Source organism: Coenobita brevimanus, chromosome 63, assembly GCF_032717465.1.
Source record: "Coenobita brevimanus isolate Jiangsu-jjx chromosome 63, ASM3271746v2, whole genome shotgun sequence".
NCBI classification, from domain to species: domain Eukaryota; kingdom Metazoa; phylum Arthropoda; class Malacostraca; order Decapoda; family Coenobitidae; genus Coenobita; species Coenobita brevimanus.
In genome coordinates, this window is record NC_137016.1 from 27331274 (window position 1) to 27350523 (window position 19250).

General features: G+C 45.0%; 1 protein-coding gene across 1 annotated transcript in view; it reads right to left on the reverse strand.

Moving 5' to 3' along the window:
* The window catches only part of LOC145404401 (tyrosine-protein kinase CSK-like), a 402657-nt gene that overhangs the window by 349349 nt on the left and 34058 nt on the right, over positions 1 to 19250 (reverse strand). The gene's annotated exons all lie outside the window — the stretch shown is intronic.

Genomic DNA, 19250 nt, shown 5'->3' on the forward strand with positions numbered 1-19250 from the left:
CCTCTCTACATTTCCCTCATTATTTTACCCCATCCTCTTCCGATTCTTCTCTTCTTCCATCAACACCATCATCATCTTTCTATTTGTCTCCAACGCCTCCATATTACTATCGTTTTCCATCCATCACTATCCCTAATCTTAATCACTACTTTTCCTCCCTCCTGGTCAGATCCCTCTCATTTCTTGCCACCAGTACCGTCTGTACCTATGTCTATAATCCCTCTTCTCTCCTTCCTCTCTTCTCCCATTACCATCACCATTTTGTTCCATACCACTATCCATCATTGTCTAGTAACTTTCTTCTCTACAACCCCCTCGTCTACGATCACCACTATCGTCTTTCCCGTACTCTAACTCTACGAGTTTAGATTTCCCCTTGGCGAGAGACTCACGAGGGCTTCGCCCAAGCTAATAACTACTACCGGTACTACCACCGGTACTACTATTACTTCTCTCTCTCTCTCTTTCTCTCTCTCTCTCTCTCTCTCTCTTTCATCCCCACTCCACCCCTCTCAGCTACCCCTCTTGATCACCACTCCCGGGAAATCGAGTCAGTCTCTTTGGGGCTTTTAGAAGTTTGACCGCACGCCGCGCTGGCCACGAGGGGTCCAGTTAACAAGGTGACTGGTGCTGGTGGTCCTGCTGTTCTGACTATCGTGGGTCTCTTGGGAGCTGCTGGTCGGACCACAGACACAGGGAAAGGGACGCTCGGATTTAGGTCTGGTTGAAGCTTGGACGGTGCTACGGTAACTCGATCGGAGGCGTATTCATTTTGCGATGCGTGTACTCTGTCGGATATTTAAAGCTGGTTCTGCTGGTATGTCCTTTCATGTGCTTGGATAATTATGGTCGCACCCAATCGGCTCCACTGATAGCATATAGACTCTAACACACACAAATACAGCCACTGCAACATATCGAATTTCACAAGCATCACTCTTCTTACAGACATCCCTTCTCATTAGTACCTCGCCAGCATGAGGAAAGGTTAATTCTATCTCTCACACTCCCACAGAGAAGAAGGTCGTATCCTGCTGCAGACCTTATGACTTATGCAGATACACTACACAATACAGATACATAATGATGGAGTTTGAGTACAGAAATAAAGGGTATGGCTAGAACTTAAGACGGGGACTGCTGCTGGATTACTACGAACACTGGGAATGGGAAGGTCTGACTGGGGTCACCATGAGAGAGAGAGAGAGAGAGAGAGAGAGAGAGAGAGAGAGAGAGAGATAGTATGTTTAGGACTACAAACAGACAGGAAGAGGTAGTATGGCCGGGTGTAGCTGAGCATCAAAGGAGGCTACACACACAGGCACAGGGAAAATTTGAGCTGGATCTGGCTGAGGTCTGCTCGAATCTCATAAGAGCTAACACTACCACATGGGAAGGGAAGGGAAGGGAAGGGAAGGGAAGGGAAGGAAAGGAAAGGAAAGGAAAGGAAAGGAAAGGAAAGGGAAGGGAAGGGGAAGGGAAGGGAAGGGAAGGGAAGGGGAGGGGAGGGAGGTTTAATGTTCAGGGCACTACAAAGAGGTTAGGAGGGTTTGATGTGGTCTGGCAGGGGCGGCCTCTGGTTACGTACAGTTGGGTGGAAAAGTTGGCCTATTGTTCCACCACGTTAAATTAATACTAAGAGCATGTTCGTCACTCTCCTCCCTGATGCATATTATCAAAGAGTATCATTTACGGCTACACAAATATAGGGTACCAAGCCTCTCTTAGCTTAGAAATATTAACCTGACAAGGAAAGTGACAAGAAAAGATTAAATTTTAAGCGAACTTTTGTCCTCCACTGTACTTTTATGGGGGTGGCGTTATGACGATGGCTTGTTGACAACCATAACAGAAAAGTATGGCATGGCTGTTGGGTTGAACTTTGAAAAACAAGTGTTTTTTATTTACATTTATCAATCCAACATTATATATATATATACAGTTACCGGTAGTAACTTCTGATGACTTATTACGTAATGGTATTAAACAGAATGGTAAGACATCAGATTACAATTAGATATTAATTTATTGTGTTTTGTTTCCTTGCTTTGTGTACCATATCTCATCATCTTTAGATGGGAAAACAAATCATCATCATCATCACCACAGTCGGTGGAGGTGATGGTGGCGATGGTAGCGGCGGTACTGGTGTGGCGGCGGCGGTGACGGTGGTAGTGATGACAAACAAATCTGGATTCTTTCGATCAGTCCATATCAGGTCCCTCACTGTTGGACCGGACCTTCTCCTCGTGGAGAGAGTGATGGCTAGGTACGAATAAAGTCAGGAAGACTGACGCACAAGAAAGTCGAAGTGTTGTGATGGTTATGTTCCATACAGCCGACAGGGTGCCAACATACACAAGCATAAGAAAGAGTACACTACCAGCAACCACATTATAATTATGTCTGTTATGGGTTAGGTTCGAACCCTAGACTGGTGGTAAACGTTTCGTGAGACGAGGACGCTACCCATCCCGCCCCAGAGCTTCACATCCACACAGGGAACACAGAGATAAAACTACTTCGGCCTAGTGTGGCTTTATATCCGTAGCGTATAATTCAGTGGTTTGGAATGGTGGCAGAAGCAGGGGTGGGGGCTCATTACGGACACAGCAGCACCACAGTTTGCCGCCACTGCACACCCACACAGCTCTCTGGAGGGGGACGCCAGGGCTGGCGATATAAACGACCAGCATTAACAAACTTTCTCAACAATTGCAGACCCAAAACGAGCCTTCCAGTATCAAAATTGCAGCAATATCGTGATTTTAAAACTTGGTTGCTGAAAGCTAATAGTTTTTGTTACACCACATTTTTATGGCCTATAATAGCGAGGGTAAAGTTGGCATTGCGAATACACATACGGACTAGCCTGTACAGTTCTTTCAATCAGCTGTGTGTACCTCCTTTACTGTGAGGATACAGTACTGAGGCTGAATAATATCACCAGACGGAGGCAACTAAGTTTGTAAGGCATCATCGTGCTGAAGGAAGTACAGGACACTATCTCTTGCTCATTTTACAGTCCAGAGTTTCTTAAGCTGACTTGTATCGTATGATGGTAGCGAGACACACACACACACACACACACACACACACACACACACACACACACACAAAATCATTGTGAAAAGGTTACAAATCCAATTTTCAATAAACCATTAATATTAGTTTTGCTGGCAATACATTAATGAGTAAATATGAGCTACAGTTTCAGTGGACGCAAGGCACGTGGCTGACTAATGTACCGTCAGTATTAGGGATTAAATTGCCAGTACTGCTATCATTTTTTATTAACTGGGAATAAATCCGTGGTCACAAATACTTTTAATTGAGACAAACCAATGTACCGTTATTAGAATAACTGAATAACCCCTGTACTCAAATGACGTACTGGATCAGTCATTATTGATGCCTCCAGATTATTCAATTAACGAATGACCCTTTGTATACTGAAGGCGTTAATGGAACTATTATCTTGCCCCTTCACTCTGAAAAATGTTGTCTGGAAACAGTAACACTACACTGAAAAATACCTCATCTAAACAAAGGCCTTGTGGTCAGGGGACTAAACACCCGGCTAAAGATACAGCCATACCTTGCGGGTGCGGGTTCGAATCTCCCTGGTGACAGGACTTGCCATCAAATGATGAAGTTAGTCATGCCCGAGACAAGTAAGTCTCCCAACTTTTACGTTCTGGATCAGGGTGGCTCAGCTTCAGGCCACAACACCTCACATGGGACAAGGTACTGGTTCTGACTGTTGTTTAACCGTTAACGATACCAACTGAATAGCCCCTTCATGACCAGAAGGGAGCTTCAGGTGGTCGAGTGGCAGAGTGCGCGTCTACCAAGTCCCCTGATATGAATTCAATTCCACCACGGGACAGATATATACAAGGATGAAGTAGTAAGTCCTTTTCTGTGATTTTATATCTTAATATAAAGGATCCGTCGATGAAATTTAAACTCACTCTGTCACAAACAATCACTGCATCATAATTTCCATACGCAATTCTCGTCATACCCTGCAAAATCCTTCCATATCTGTACCCATCCATGAGGAAATGGGTGGTGGTGGGTCACTGCTCCTGTGACAAGGTGGTGTTCCTCGGCCTAATGGATCAGCTGCCCTTCAGAACCCGTAAAACATGGCTTGAACGTGTATTCCCGCCAATGCCATGCGTATGCAAGGCGGCCGTTGCAGTACAGTGGCGGCAAGAACAAAAACACGCCACATTATTCGACTGGATCAACAATTCGCATATACTAGCCTTTAGAACCGTCAGGATGAAAGGATAAAGAGACAAACAAAATAAAGCTGAGTACATTATAGAAGCGCACGTATTAAGGCGGCTGCGGGGAGGGGGGGGGGTGAGGGGGAGGCAAAGGGGAAGGGAGCTGATTGAAGAGGTTAGGTTAATAAGGGTGGCGAGAGGAGAGAGGGGGTAGGGGGAGGTGTGATGGGAAAAGAGGATGAGGAGGAGGAGGAGGAGGAGGAGGAGGAGGAAGAGGAAGAGGAAGAGGAGGAGGAGGAGGAGGAGGAGGAACGGGGAAGATGTTGATGATGATGATGACTGATGATAAGGAGGAGGAGGAGGAGGAGGAGGAGGAGGAAGAGAAGGAGAAGGAGGGATGGGGTGGAGAGAGGTAGGGTGAAGGATGAACTGGAGACGGCAGGAGGAAAAATGGGAGGGAGAGAATGAGGAGAGGAAGAGAAGGGGAAGGGAGGAAGAAATATGGGGGGAGGAAGAAAAATGGGGGGAGGAAGAGAAGGGGGAGGGAGAGGAAGTAAAAGGGGGGAGAGGAAGTGAAAGGGGGGAGAGGAAGCGAAAGAAGGAAGGGAGAGGAAGAGGAGAGGGAGAAGGAGGGAAAGTGAAAAAGTGGGGAGGGAGAGGGGAGGCGGTGGTAGGAAAATATGGGAGGAATTAGAGGCAGTGATTGGGAGGAAGGAGGGTAGGAAAGGGAGGGGACTGGTGAGAGGGATGGGGGGAGGGGAGAGGAATGGGGGGCGGGGAGGGATGGTGGGGAGGGGAGAAGGAAGCTAATGAGGGGAGATTAACGTAGCTCTTCACCAATATTAACCTCTTCACCACAACGACGTCTTTTTTTTCATCACCATTATTTCTCCCTCCAGACACACTTACTCCGGCAAGGGAAAGCCTCTTGTAGTGAAGGAATACAATCAGTTATTCACATTATTAGGATATATTCTTAACTACTTATTTATTTACATTTTTTAGTTATTCATGGTACCTTCGTGTGATTCTGTTCAACTCTGGGTAACTTCATCTAAGAGTTTCGTGACCATTTCCACCAACACACACAGCACCCTGACTCTACACTGTATGTTCCTTTCGACCAATTATTTAACGCCTTCAATCTAATGACGTACTTCTCATTTTGTCCCTGTTTATATTGTGACTCTCTCTCTGCTTTGGATGACCTTTTCGACTCAGAGGTAAGATACAGCCTTCATTTACCCTTTACTACTGAAAGCCTCCCAAAAGCTGGAATATAATCCTCTACAGGCAGCTCTTCAGAAAGGAATGGGTGACCAGGAGAGGGGGCGAGGCTGTCAACGGGGATATAGGGAATGTGAAAAATATGGACCAGAAGACGGAGGTGGAAAAGAATGGAGAGAGAGAGAGAGAGAGAGAGAAAGAGGGGGGGGGAGGTAAAAAGGAAAAAAAAAAAAGGTTGGGGGAGCTGATAAGGGAGGATTACGGAAGGAGAAAGAAAGGGAGGGAGATTATGGAACAGGAAATGGAAGTGGCAGGGAAGAGAATGGGAAGGAAGTGGTGGAGAAGGAAGAGGGGGAGAAGGAAGAGGGGGGGAAGGAAGGGAGAAAGAGGGCAAGGGGGGGGGAGTTACTGAGGGAAAGAGGTACGGAATGCGAGAAAGGGAAGGAAATGGAGAGAGGGAGGGAGAAAGGAAGGGAGGGGGTTAATGAGAGGAAGAGGTAAGGAACGAGTCCAAAGGGAGGGAATGGAAGGAAGGGAGAGACAAAGGGAGGTAGGGAAGGGGAGGGTAAGGAAGTAATGAGAGAAAGAAGGTAGGAATACGATCAAGGGAAGAGAAAGGAGGGGAGACAGGGAGGATGTGGGGTGGGGGAGAGGAGGGGAGGGGAGGGAAGTTAATGAGGGGAGATTAAGGCAGCTTTCCAGCCCATATTAACCCCTTCACTCCGATGACGCATTATGGGACTTTATTCTTACTATTTCAAGACGATTTAGGACAGACCTCTGGTAGTGAAGGTGTTAATGAAGGGCAGAGCATAACAAACACCTACAGTTCATAAATATCTCTCCAAAGCTGAAGCTAACTGTTGGAGGTACGAAAAAGAAAAAAAAAAATCATGTCACCAGTCTGAAGGGGTTAACTTCTACTGGGGGTGGGAACTGGGCTGAGGAATGGGGAAAGGAAGAATAACGACTGGAAAGAACAGGAGGAATGGGAGAATAAAAGACCAAACGGAAAGGGGAAAGGAATATGAGAGATGGGAAAGGAAAGGAAGGAACAGAAAAAGGGATGGCGGATTAAACAGGGTAGGAAAAGGGGGGGGGGGAGAGGAAAATGGGAAGAGGAATGAATCTTGGAGGAGGAGAGAAGTTGGTGGGAAAAAAGAAGGAAAAAGAGAATATGAAGGAAAAGGGAGAAGAAGGAGGGAAGTGGGTAGGAAGGGAGAAAAGACTGCTGGGAAAAAATGGGAAAATATGATGATTGAGGAATACGAGTAAATGTGAAGGAAGGAGGGAAAAGGGAAGGGCAAGAGGGAAAGAGGGTGGACGGAGTGAGGAAAAGGGGGGGAAGGATAGGATGGGGAGGAGACAGGGAACGAGGGAGAAAAACAGGAAGAGAAATTATACACGAAAGAGGAGACGATGGAATGGGAACGATGGACAGCAAAGAGAAGTACAGCAGGAAGGAGGAAGAATGAGAATGGGAGGGGAGGGAAGGGAGAGAGGTCTGAATGAGGAATGGCAAGGGGAATAGGAGAGAAAATACAAGGGAGAGGGGGAGAGAAAGTGGAAGAAAAAGGGAAGGGGAAAACTATGAGGGTATGGATGGAAACAAGGTATGGGACAGGAGGTGAAGGCAAGGGCGGTGAGAAGTGTATTAAAATATACAAATAAATAAATAAATAAATAACCATTCACAGATCAAGCTGAAGCAACCGTATGTTACGATGGGATGGAGAAGGGCGAAAAGATAAAGCAAGGGAGGAAGGAAGGCAAAAGGATGAAGGAAAGGAAGGAGAAGGGGGGAAGGGATGAAGGACAATGAGGAGGAGATGTGGAATGACAAAGAGACAGTGGGAAAGAATGAAGGATAGAAACGGGAAAGCGATGAGAGATGGGAAGGAGGGGGAGGAAGAGACGAGAGAGAAGGAAGGGGGAAGGGATGAAGAGGGGGAAGGAAAACAGGAAAGGGATAAGGGAAGGGAAAGGGTGAGGGAGAAGCATGAAGGAGACGGCAGTGAGTGTTGGTGGGGCGGGGGAGGGGGGCTAAAAAAAATCATTGGGAGGAAGGTGAACTTGAAGTAGGGTAAGTTAGGCCAGGGTCAATATATACACTGGCCCCGGGGTAGCTAAGCCAGCGTTATGAGGCAAGGAGCTGGCCAGGGCGAAGAAAGAGACGGATAAAAATAACGAGGATCTGAGTAGGAGGCAGGGGAAGGCATAACAGTGTCTGGGAAGGAGGCAGAGGAAGGCATAACAGTGTCTGGGAAGGAGGCAGAGGAAGGCATAACAGTGTCTGGGAAGGAGGCAGAGGAAGGCATAACAGTGTCTGGGAAGGAGGCAGAGGAAGGCATAACAGTGTCTGGGAAGGAGGCAGAGGAAGGCATAACAGTGTCTGGGAAGGAGGCAGAGGAAGGCATAACAGTGTCTGGGAAGGAGGCAGAGGAAGGCATAACAGTGTCTGGGAAGGAGGCAGAGGAAGGAATAACAGTGTCTGGGAAGGAGGCAGAGGAAGGCATAACAGTGTCTGGGAAGGAGGCAGAGGAAGGCATAACAGTGTCTGGGAAGGAGGCAGAGGAAGGCATAACAGTGTCTGGGAAGGAGGCAGAGGAAGGAATAACAGTGTCTGGGAAGGAGGCAGAGGAAGGCAAAACAGTGTCTGGGAAGGAGGCAGGGGAAGGAATAACAGTGTCTGGGAAGGAGGCAGAGGAAGGAATAACAGTGTCTGGGAAGGAGGCAGAGGAAGGAATAACAGTGTCTGGGAAGGAGGCAGAGGAAGGAATAACAGTGTCTGGGAAGAAGTAAGGGAAGGAATCAGTAAACAAAGACTGGGAAGGAAACAGAAGGGAAAAGAATATGGAGGAGAATAAAGGAGAGAAACAAGCAGTGTGTGGACAGGATGTGGACGCAGGAATAACAAGACGTGTGATGAGGAAGCAAAGGAAGCAGTGACAAAAAGAAGTCTTGTAAATGAAAGCAAAGCAAATGATAACAATAAGCAGAGTTTGGGAAACATGCAGAGTAAGGGATAACAAAAAAAAGGCAGAATCAAAGGAGAGGATAAACCAAGGCAAGTCATGGGAAGGAAGCAGAAGGGTTAAACTACGCAGTGTCTGAGATGGCAAAGAGGTGGAAGCAGAAAAACACTCAAGAACTGAAGGCATAAGAGAACCCAGGACAGAAAATAAGCTTTAAAAATAATATAAGGGAAAGCCTGAAACAAGGAAGAAAAAAAATGAAGAAATGAATAACCTCCTTACCTCTCAATTTCCTTCATTAAGCATCAGCCACAAACAAGTGTAACAGACTGAAAAATGCACGTATGTATGGATGGATGGATGTGTGTGTATGCATATATGTAGCGGCCGCTTTGCACACTACTGGCACAAGCGGCCACATACTGAATACAAGTATGCCATGGCCCCACTCCGCGCGCGCACACACACACACACACACACACACACACACACACACACACACACGCACACGCACGCACGCACGCACGCAAGCACGCACGCACGCACGCACACACACACACACACACACACACACACACGCACACGCACGCACGCACGCACGCAAGCACGCACGCACACACACACACACACACACACACACACACAGAATGAGAGAGAGAGAGAGAGAGAGAGAGGAATAATCTATCTATCTATCTATTGCCAGACGTCACAATCCCACAAGGTGTGGCCATTTGACTTTGAGTTAATTGTTTTACGGGGAGGGGCACTAATCCTCCACCAACCCACTTGTTGACACGTAGGGAGCACGTATGGTTTGGTTATATGATTACCACCCAGCGTTGTAAATGGTTTCTTGGCTTACAGGAAACCATTTGGCTTGTCACTCAATGTAAAGCCATCTGTAATGGAAAGAAAAGCAATAAGAAGTGACAGGAAAGATGGGAGAAATAGGAAGACAGGAGGGCAGACAGAAAAAGAATGAAAAAGGCTAAGGAAGAAGTAGGCAGCAATAAATCAAGTGAGTGGATGATGGTCGCCACCACCTACCACAAACGAGAGGAATAATACGGCATATAAATCTTACGGGCAGCCTACCATCCCGGCCTAGTTTACCGGCGTTATAGCAGACACCAACCACAGCCTAAGTTATGTTTTATTTATTACTGATTTTTTGTTAGAAACGGAGGTATCTGTAGGCGCGGCTCAGTCCGTCTCTCTCTCTCTAATAATTTACGGACTTGTATGTAATTCCCGTAGACTTTCCCGACATTAGCCCAGCCACACCATACCACACCACACCACACCAGCCTATCATACCACAACACACTACCCACACCAGCCTATCATACCACACCACACAAAACTACCTTCCTACAGCACACCACACTAAGGGCATTAACCGAAAGGCCTAAGATCACCCGCTCCAGTACTCTTGTTTTCCAGCTTTCCAGCAGTTTGTTTTCTTCAGGGTGCCTTCCTCATTCGTCAGACTCTTTTTTAACCCTTCAGTCAGACGATTTTATGTTGCTATCTCCAGACGATTTGACTTGACTTATTCTTCTTCTGATTTCTTTATTCTTCTGGAAAGGATAAGGATGACATACCACCTTCACCAACCCTCTGATGGCACGCACAACTCTTGCTATTCTATACCAGCTCACCTCACGATTTCATTCAGCTGAGTCACAAAGGCTACGTGATAATATTAGCATCATAAACTCTCCCACAGTCGCTTATTCAGTATTTTATTTCACCAACCGTATGCGATTTTATTCAGCACTCTGTAACCTGACAGTGTTTACCTTTTCAGTCTAAGGACGTATTTTTAACATCCGTCTTGCAATCCACAGACGACTATGTTCAGCTTAGGATATATATTTCCATGAGGCGTTACGTACAGCCTTCAATGACCCCTTACCATCAACATAAAATTGTTAATGAAAAAAAATGACTCCGTAAATACACGCAAAATCCAGCCTTACTTACAGGCGGTTGAACTATATTTATCTCGTAACTTGTGTTTATAAGGAACGGTAGAAAAAGGGGGAACAAAGAGCGTTGTTTAAAAAGACGGAAAACGAGAAGAGGAAGGAAAGAGGGAAGAGGGGGATAAGGATCATCACAAAATGTATGGTGTGTGTGTGTGTGTGTGTGTGTGTGTGTGTGTGTGTGTGTGTGTGTGTGTGTGTGTGTGTGTGTGTGTGTGTGTGTGTGTGTGTGTGTGTGTGTACAGAGAGACAGAAGGTAGGCAGGCAAGAAGGTTCAACTCACAGGAAATCCTCTTGGTGACGTCACGACATATAATGAGCTGTACGATAGGAGGAGGAGGAGGAGGAGGAGGAAGAGGAGGAGGAGGAGGAGGAGGAAGAGGAGGAGGAGGAGGAGGAAAGTTTGATAAAGGGAATGGAAAAAGAAGAGACAAGAGGAGAAGACGGGGAGAGAAGGGGGGCCGAGAAGGGATGAGGGGAAATGAGAGGAGTGGACTAAGAAGAAAAGAGGCAGATGAAAAGAACTCAAGATACAGGAAGGAAAAGGAGGCGAGAAAGAAGAAGTGGGAGGCGAGAAGAGTGGCGGAGAAGAGAAAAGGAGTAAATGCAAGAGGAACAGGGAGAAAACTGCAAGACTGAGGCACGGCAGAGAAGGAAGTGGAATACATTATGAAAAGAGCAAGAGGAAGGAAGAGAAAATAACAAAGAAAGGAAAGGTAAGTTAAAAAAATAATAATAAAGAAGATCAAAATTACAAAACGAAAAGGATGCTATAAGAGAACAGGAAAAAAATAAAAATGAAAATGAGATGGAAAAATACGGACAGGAAAAGAGGGAAGACCAGGAACAGGAAAGCAGACCTAAATAAAGAATACGAAAGGAGACAGAAGGGATAAGAGAATAACATGCAAGTGATATGGGGACGAGGGAGAGAAGTAAAAAATAACATGAAGAGGGAAAGGATAAAGAAAAGGACAGAGATTGGAAAGGGGGAATGGCAGACAAAATGGGGAAGACGGCACGGAAAAAGAAGGATAAAGGGAGCGAGTAAAAGCTGAAAGAAAGTGAGAAACTAAGATTAACGGAGAAAAGCAGGGAGAAGTTGAAAAAAAAAAATGAGAAAAAAGAGAGAAACGGAGAAAGTAAGAAAGACTGAAAACGTAAGAAACTGAAAGACAGAGAAAGTGAGAATGCAAGAGAGAAAGGAGAGAAAAAGAGAAAGTAAGAGAGAAATACTGAAAACATGGGAAACTGAGAGGTAGAGAAAGTGAGAAAATAAGAGAAAAAGGAGTGAAACAGAGGAACAGAGAAGGAGAAAGACTAAGAACGGAAGACTCTGAAAGGCAGAGAAAGTGAGAAGGCAAGAGAAAGTGAAAAAGATGAAAAGGAAAGAGAGAAAGGATGAGAAAGGGAGGACACTTGGGAGAGAGAGAAAGTGAGGAATTATACGTGAGAAAGGGAGAAAGGCAGAGAATGAAGGAAAAAGAATGAGAAATAGTGAGAGGTAGAGATAGTGAGGAAGACAACAAGTGAGAAACGGATAAAGCTAGAGAAAGTGAAAGATGAAGAAAGCCAGAGAAAGTGAGGCAGTAAAGCTAGAAAAAGTGAAAACGGAAAGCTAGAGAAAGTGAGAAAGGAAAGTCAGAGAAAGTGAGACAGGAAAACTAGAGTATGTGAAAAAAGGAGAAAGCTGGAGAAAGTGAAAGAGGAGAAAGCTAGAGAAAGTGAAACAGGAGAAAGCTAGAGAAAGTGAAACAGGAGAAAGCTAGAGAAAATAAGACAGAAAAGCTAAAGAGAGAGACAGGAAGGCTAGAGAACGTGAGACAGGGGAATGTGAAAGAAAGTGAGACAGGAAGGCTAGAGAAAGTGAGACAGGGGAATGTGAAAGAAAGTGAGACAGGAAGGCTAGAGAAAGAGAAACTGGAGAAAGAGAAAGTGAAACAGGAGAAAGCTAGAGAATGCGGAAGAGGAGACAGCTAAAGAAAGAGAAACAGGAGAAAGACAGTGAAACAGGAGAAAGCTAGATAAAACAGAAACGAAAGCTAGAGAAAGTAAAATAGTAGAAAGCAAGAGAAAGTGAAAACAGGGAAAAGCTAGACAAAGTGAGACAGGAAAGCTAGAAAGTGAGACAGGAAAGCTAGAAAGTGAGACAGGAAAGCTGGAGAAAGTGCATGGTAAAAAAAAATAATAATAAAGTGAGAAAGGGAGAAGGCCAGATAAAGGCAGAATGGTAGAGAGAGTGGGAAAGGAAAGACAGTGAAAACAGGCGAAAAGAAAAAAAAAAGTTAGTTGGAATAATGAAAGGAGGAATAAAAAACCCAAAAGAGAGAGAGAGAGAGAGAGAGAGAGAGAGAGAGAGAGAGAGAGAGAGAGAGAGACTTAAACAATGGTATAACCTGAGCAAATAATCAGGGGTGGTGAGAGGAAGAGGGAAACAAGAAGATAATGATGGGGTGATGAAAGACATTTGATGACGAGAGGAATGGAGTGGGGAGGGGAGGGGAGGGGTGAATGGAGAGGAAGGGAAGGGAAGGGAAGGGAAGGGAAGAGAAAAGAAGGGAAGGGAAGGGAAGGGAAGGGAAGGCAAGAGAAGAGAAGGGAAGGGAAGGAAGGGATGGGAAAGGGAAGGGAAGAGATGGGAAAGGAAAGAGGGAAGGAAAGGGAGGGGAACGGATGGGAAAAAGAAAGGGAAAGGTGAGGAGGAAGGGAAGGGAAAGGAAGAAGAATGTTGGGGAGGCAAAGAGGTGAGACGGAGAAGAGGGAAGGGCAGGGGGAGGAGAAGAGGGAAGATGAGGGGAAGAGAAGAGGAAAGGAGGGAGAGGAGGAGGTGAAAGAAGAGCAAAAGAGGGAAAGGAGGGGATAGAGGGAGGAAAGAAGGAGCGGAGGTATGGAGAAAAGGGAGAAGGGAAAGAATGGAAGAGAAAATGAATGACTACGGAGGAGGGCGTGTGGAGGCAGGAGGAAAGGGAGGTGGGAGGGGTAAAGGCAAAGAAGGAGGTGAAGGAGAGGAAGACAGGAGGAGAAGGAAGAGAAGGGGAGGGAGGCAGGAAGAGAAGGGGAGGAAGGCAGGAAGAGAAGAAGAGGCGGGGAGGTAGAGGATAAAGGGACCAATGACGAAGAGGCAATAAGAGAGTAGCAGATGATGGAGAGGGATTATGTGAAGGATAAAGAGAGGGGATGGAGGAGGGGAGGAGGAGATGAGAGAGACTAAGTGGCGATAGCAAGATGATGATGAGGGAAGGAAGGAAGGGAAGATAAGGGAGGAGACAGACGCAAATGAAAGATAAAGGGGAGATGAGTATATTTCTTGTATATTAAAACAGGAAGACGTGAAGATTTAAGAGGCACTGGGAAGAAGATGAGAAGAAAAATGAGAGAGAGAGAGAGAGAGAGAGAGAGAGAGAGAGAGAGAGAGAGAGAGAGAGAGAGAGAGAGAGAGACTCGTACATGAAAGATAAGGTGATATCAAATACAAAACAAAGTGCACAGCCTATGGTGGGCAGGTATCGCACAAGAATAAGTAGTGACAGGAAGGTAATGGGAACGAAGAAATGACTAACGCCAAAGAAGAGGCTAAAAACAAAAGTAGTCCATACAAAACTTATGGGGCACTAAGGCGCGTAACAATATGCAACATGGAACGAAAAATGAGAAAACTATACGGTATGTGTGGCCATTTTATTTTAACGGGACAGTAATGGGCGACTGGCACAACTTGAATACAACGCTCGTGGCTGCATGAAATTCAATGAGCCTTAGTTATGGTGTAAGAATAAGACTCCTTGGTTACTGGTCAACCTAACTCTTTAAACTAACTACATCTGTCCATTAACTAAGCTAGAAAGGGTAGGGTCCTCCTATTGGGAGAAAAAAAAAAAAAAAGCTAGCTAGCCTATAGTTATTAGCCAACTCACTCCCAATTCCACAGATTTTTTTTTCTTTGCGCTAGGTACCTTTTTTTTATATACTGATTTTGCATATGATGTGGAAATACATGAGATATAAATAATGGGGGACGAATGATTAACTGTACATCCGAGTACCAAAAGCACATGACTGAAAGTTGTAATAAATAAGGGAAGAAGTGGCTGGAGGGTTAATGAAGGAAAAAAAAAAAAAAAAGGAGGAGAGAGTTTATACTACTATCCTTCATATGAATCAAGGGTTTAATACAGAAAAAAACAAGATTGAGTGCAGGGTTACAAAGATGAGAAATAAAAAAAATAAAGGAAAACAAAACTAGTACACATTACCCTGCAGTGCATATGGTAAATAAGATAAAGTTACCGGAATACTTTACAAAGAAGAGAAATAACAAAAGTGAAGGGAAGAAATAAGACCACCGCAAGGATGAATGGGGAGTGTAGAGGGTAAAAAAATATATATGACATGAGTGGAAGACTACAAAAAGCAAGAAAGGTATCAAAAATTCAGGTAAGAAATAATAAATGTATGTCTGAACAGGTAGTGCATATGGTACGAAGCAAGCAAGCGCCAAGTCCGTCACCTGTAGTCACACGACGTCTATTTATAACTATTTTTTCTGTTAACAGATTATTATTTGGTTCACAAGAGACTTTTCGACCTGGAAGAGTGTGATATAACCTTCAGTATCTCCAACACTACCGTACTGGACACTCCTAAGTTAAAATCATGTAACAGCAACAATCATAAACGCACTATATCCTCCAGTTGATGGGGTTATATTTTTCTGCCGATAAGTTGTACCCCCGATAAACCCGGCCACAGCCTCCTGCCTCGATATCCAATAAAGTGTTTGTTTTAGCGCGCACTTTCCAACTTGTATTGGGTTAAGAATATCTGGTAAGCGTAGCCAGGCTCTCAACAAAACTAAATATTTTCAGGCTTGGGTGTTGCACCACTCCTGTCTTTTACCAAAATAATTTCTATTCTTCGACCCTTCAGTCCGTGCTCCCTTTCCTATTAAGACGTATTAAACAGCCTGGGATGGCTTACGAGAATATGAGAAGTAATCTTACGGAAGAAGTTATTTGATATATACAACACAAACATCCTTATCGCCATACAGAAGCTGAAGAATTTTTCTAACTTCAGTCCGTGAGATCCTTGATAATTCCTAACTGGAACAAAACTGAGTGACTTAGTACACCGTGGGTACTTTTAGCTGGCTTCGGATATTCCTAACGCTTCTTACACACCGAATTTTTTGCACACTATTAACTGGCGGAGACTTCGCAACGTTTCTTCTCCTGCGATATATTTTGCACGCTATTAACTTACAGATCCTGTCGGCTCTTATTGAAAAATTGTGTCAATAGTGCAAAGATAAAGTCAACAGATAGGGGAAAGTAATGTGTAGAATGGAAAGAAAATCGTTAAGGAAGAAGCATTACGAAGTCTCCTGTGCCAACCAGAATACACCACAACATATAACAGAACGATGGTTAAGATAGACAGATAGATAGATACCGGTACATAAAATTGCTAAGAAAGAGGTGCCACGAAGAGTCCTATGTTAACCAATAAATAACCCACGAGAAAGTAAGGTGTAAGAAGTAAATAAACCGGTAAGGAGAATGCATTAGGAAGCTTCTTGTGGTAGGCAGAATAGGGCCCCAGCAGCGGAAAGGCGTCATTGCAGTGGAAAGGGTTAACAAACAATGAGTGAAATGACCTCCACGGCACATACCACCACCACTAGAGGCGTGTAAACATAAGGTGGGCAGGAAGACGTGCTTCAGGACTCATCAAACACTGCAACCCTATTTATCATCACCATCATCAGCAGCAGCAACAAAAACGCCATTCCCACCACCACCACCACCACCACCACCATCATCATCATTATCGCCATCTCCATCGTTCAAACACAGTGCACGAGTGAAGTGCCCTCCAGAGCACATACTACCACTCCAGGCCTGTTGACATCATGTGGGAAGGAGGGCGTGACTCAGGAGGCATTCCACCGTACAACACAATTCATTACCATCATCATCATCGCCGTCGTAAATAATTATCATCACCGTCAACATCAGAACCATTACTGCCATCCTCCTCCTCCTCCTCATCATCATCATTAACGTAAACATAATCATCACCGGCAACACCATACACCATTATTATTGTCATCATTATTATCGTCCTCACCATCCTCCTCCTTATCCTCACCACAATCACTCTCGTCATTTACATCATCTTAAAACTAACTGATCCTCATCATCCTGACCCTAATTATTCATCACCACCATCGTTATCAACATTACTATCACGATCATTACTAATTCTCACTAAAAATGGCGTCGAAAGTGTTGGCTTATTGCAAATGTGTACCGTAAGGTTTGTAACAGATCAAAGATATCTGAAAAACTTGAGTAAGCAGTGTGTGTGTGTGTGTGTGTGTGTGTGTGTGTGTGTGTGTGTGTGTGTGTGTGTGTGTGTGTGTGTGTGTGTGTGTGTGTGTGTGTGTGTGAGAGAGAGAGAGAGAGAGAGAGAGAGATGTGTGAACCTGTTGGAAAAATGGAGACAAAAGAATGGTATGGTACGGTGAATATACGAATGTGTTTGAGATGACAGACAAGAATGAGTTGAGTTACAAGAGAACGGAGAAAAGACTGAGTGGCGAAGGTGAGTGAAAAATGTGTCTTTGTAAGAGACGACACTCGATCATCAAGTTCACACAAACACACACACACACACACACACACACACACACACACACACACTAAGCCATCCACACAATTAAGGTTACATTAGCTTACATTACCTACCACGGACGCACAAACATACATACATACATACACACCACTTCCGCCACACATGAAGGAAGACGAGGGGGGGGGAGAGACGGGAGGGAAAATTGGAGGGAGGAAAAGGAGAGCTAAGGCTAGAAGGGGGGGAGGAATTGATGGAGAAAGGATGGAAAACTGGAGAGACTCTGAGGAGGAAGGTACAGGGGAGGGTGGTAGTGAGGGGCAGGGGGAGGAGGGAGGCAGGAGAGAATGAGACTGGTCAGGGGGAAGGAGGGAGACATGGTAAACAGAACGAAGGCGGGGAAGGGAAGGAGGAGAGGAGATGGTGAGGAGCAAGCAGTAGGGGAGGGGGAGTAGGGGGGAGAAGGCAGGGGTAGGGAGGGAGGGGTACGAATTGAGGGAGGCATGAGGCGCGGGAGCTGACGATGGAGAGAATAACACGTTGATGAAGTTAACTAAGCTAAAATGAAAGCAGGAATGCAGGGGATAAGAGTGCAAAACAGGAGACAAGGAAGGCCTGCAAGAAAGGTAGTCCGCTGAAAAATGATGATGATGATGATGATGATGATGATGATGATGATGGTGATGGTGATGATGATGACCGTAAGAAGAATAAATACTGCTGATTAAGAGTATACAGCTGTGTGTGTGTGTGTGTGTGTGTGTGTGTGTGTGTGTGTGTGTGTGTGTGTGTGTGTGTGAGAGAGAGAGAGAGAGAGAGAGAGAGAGAGAGAGAGAGAGAGAGAGAGAGAGACCATCAGAGGGGAGGCTAAAGCTCTCCACACATCATGAATGAATAAAGGGATGGAAGAGATTAGTGTGGATTTATATATATTTTTTGCACGGAAATAAAACAACAAACGCACACACATACATACAGGAAGATACACAGGATCAAGATACACGGGTATACTGTACATACACTGGTTTACTGAGATACGCACACAGAGGTGGATTTCGTTTACACAGACATTTTGTGCACATCGATAAGCACACACACACACACACACACACACACACACACACACACACACACACACACACACACACATTTACCCCACTTACTGTATAAACACTTTTCTCTTACACGTAATATGCGACTCACTCTCTCTCTCTCTCTCTCTCTCTCTCTCTCTCTCTCTCTCTCTCTCTCTCTCTCAGTATACGCAATAAGCACTATATATAACTCACTTTTATACACACACACACACACACACACACACACACACAGGAGCCACCAACAACAACACACAATGCTGCCCTTCACACTCACAGGCTAAAATTATACCCTCGCTACCTCTCTCTCTCTCTCTCAGTGTGTGTGTGTGTGTGTGTGTGTGTGTGTGTGTGTGTGTGTGTGTGTGTGTGTGTGTGTGTGTGTGTGCCCTCTCTCTCTCTCTCTCTCTCTCTCTCTCTCTCACACACACACACACACACACACACACACACACACAAGCTTCTTCCTTACCATTTTTCCATACGGTACAACAGAATGGCAAAGTTTCAATGCAGGGCAGTTTTTTCCGCTCTCACGGTGAAAGTCAACAGGCTGTGAAGGATATAGGAATGATGGGGGTCGTATTTTTTGCCGGTTATGAAAGTTCCCTAACACATTTTCCTTAGCGATTTACTTTACTTTTTAAACATTACTGTCCTATTTTGAGTTATATACAGTAAATCCTTCCAACACCGCCATACTCTCCATATGTATAACGTACAAAGGGATACTAACTAGCCACATCCAAAAATAAATCGCTTAGGAAGAGGTGCTGGGGAGCCTTCTTACCCGACCGAGAATACAGGCCTGGGGGCGGATTCTGAAAGCTCAAAAATCCTCGCAAATCCACCATCTTTGGGCGTAAGAGCAACTTTTCACTTAAGTGCATATTCTGGAGCCTTAGAAAACGAGCAAAAACCTATGCGGCGTTGTCAATTCTCCTCGTAGAGTTGCGCCATGTGAGGGGCAGCCCTAAGTACATCGTAAGCCTTATAACTCACCTATTTTTACAAATGTTGTAGCTCAAACATCCCTCAAATCCTGAGAATTAAATCATGCATCAATTAATCCTTAAGTGCATACAACTGTTGCGA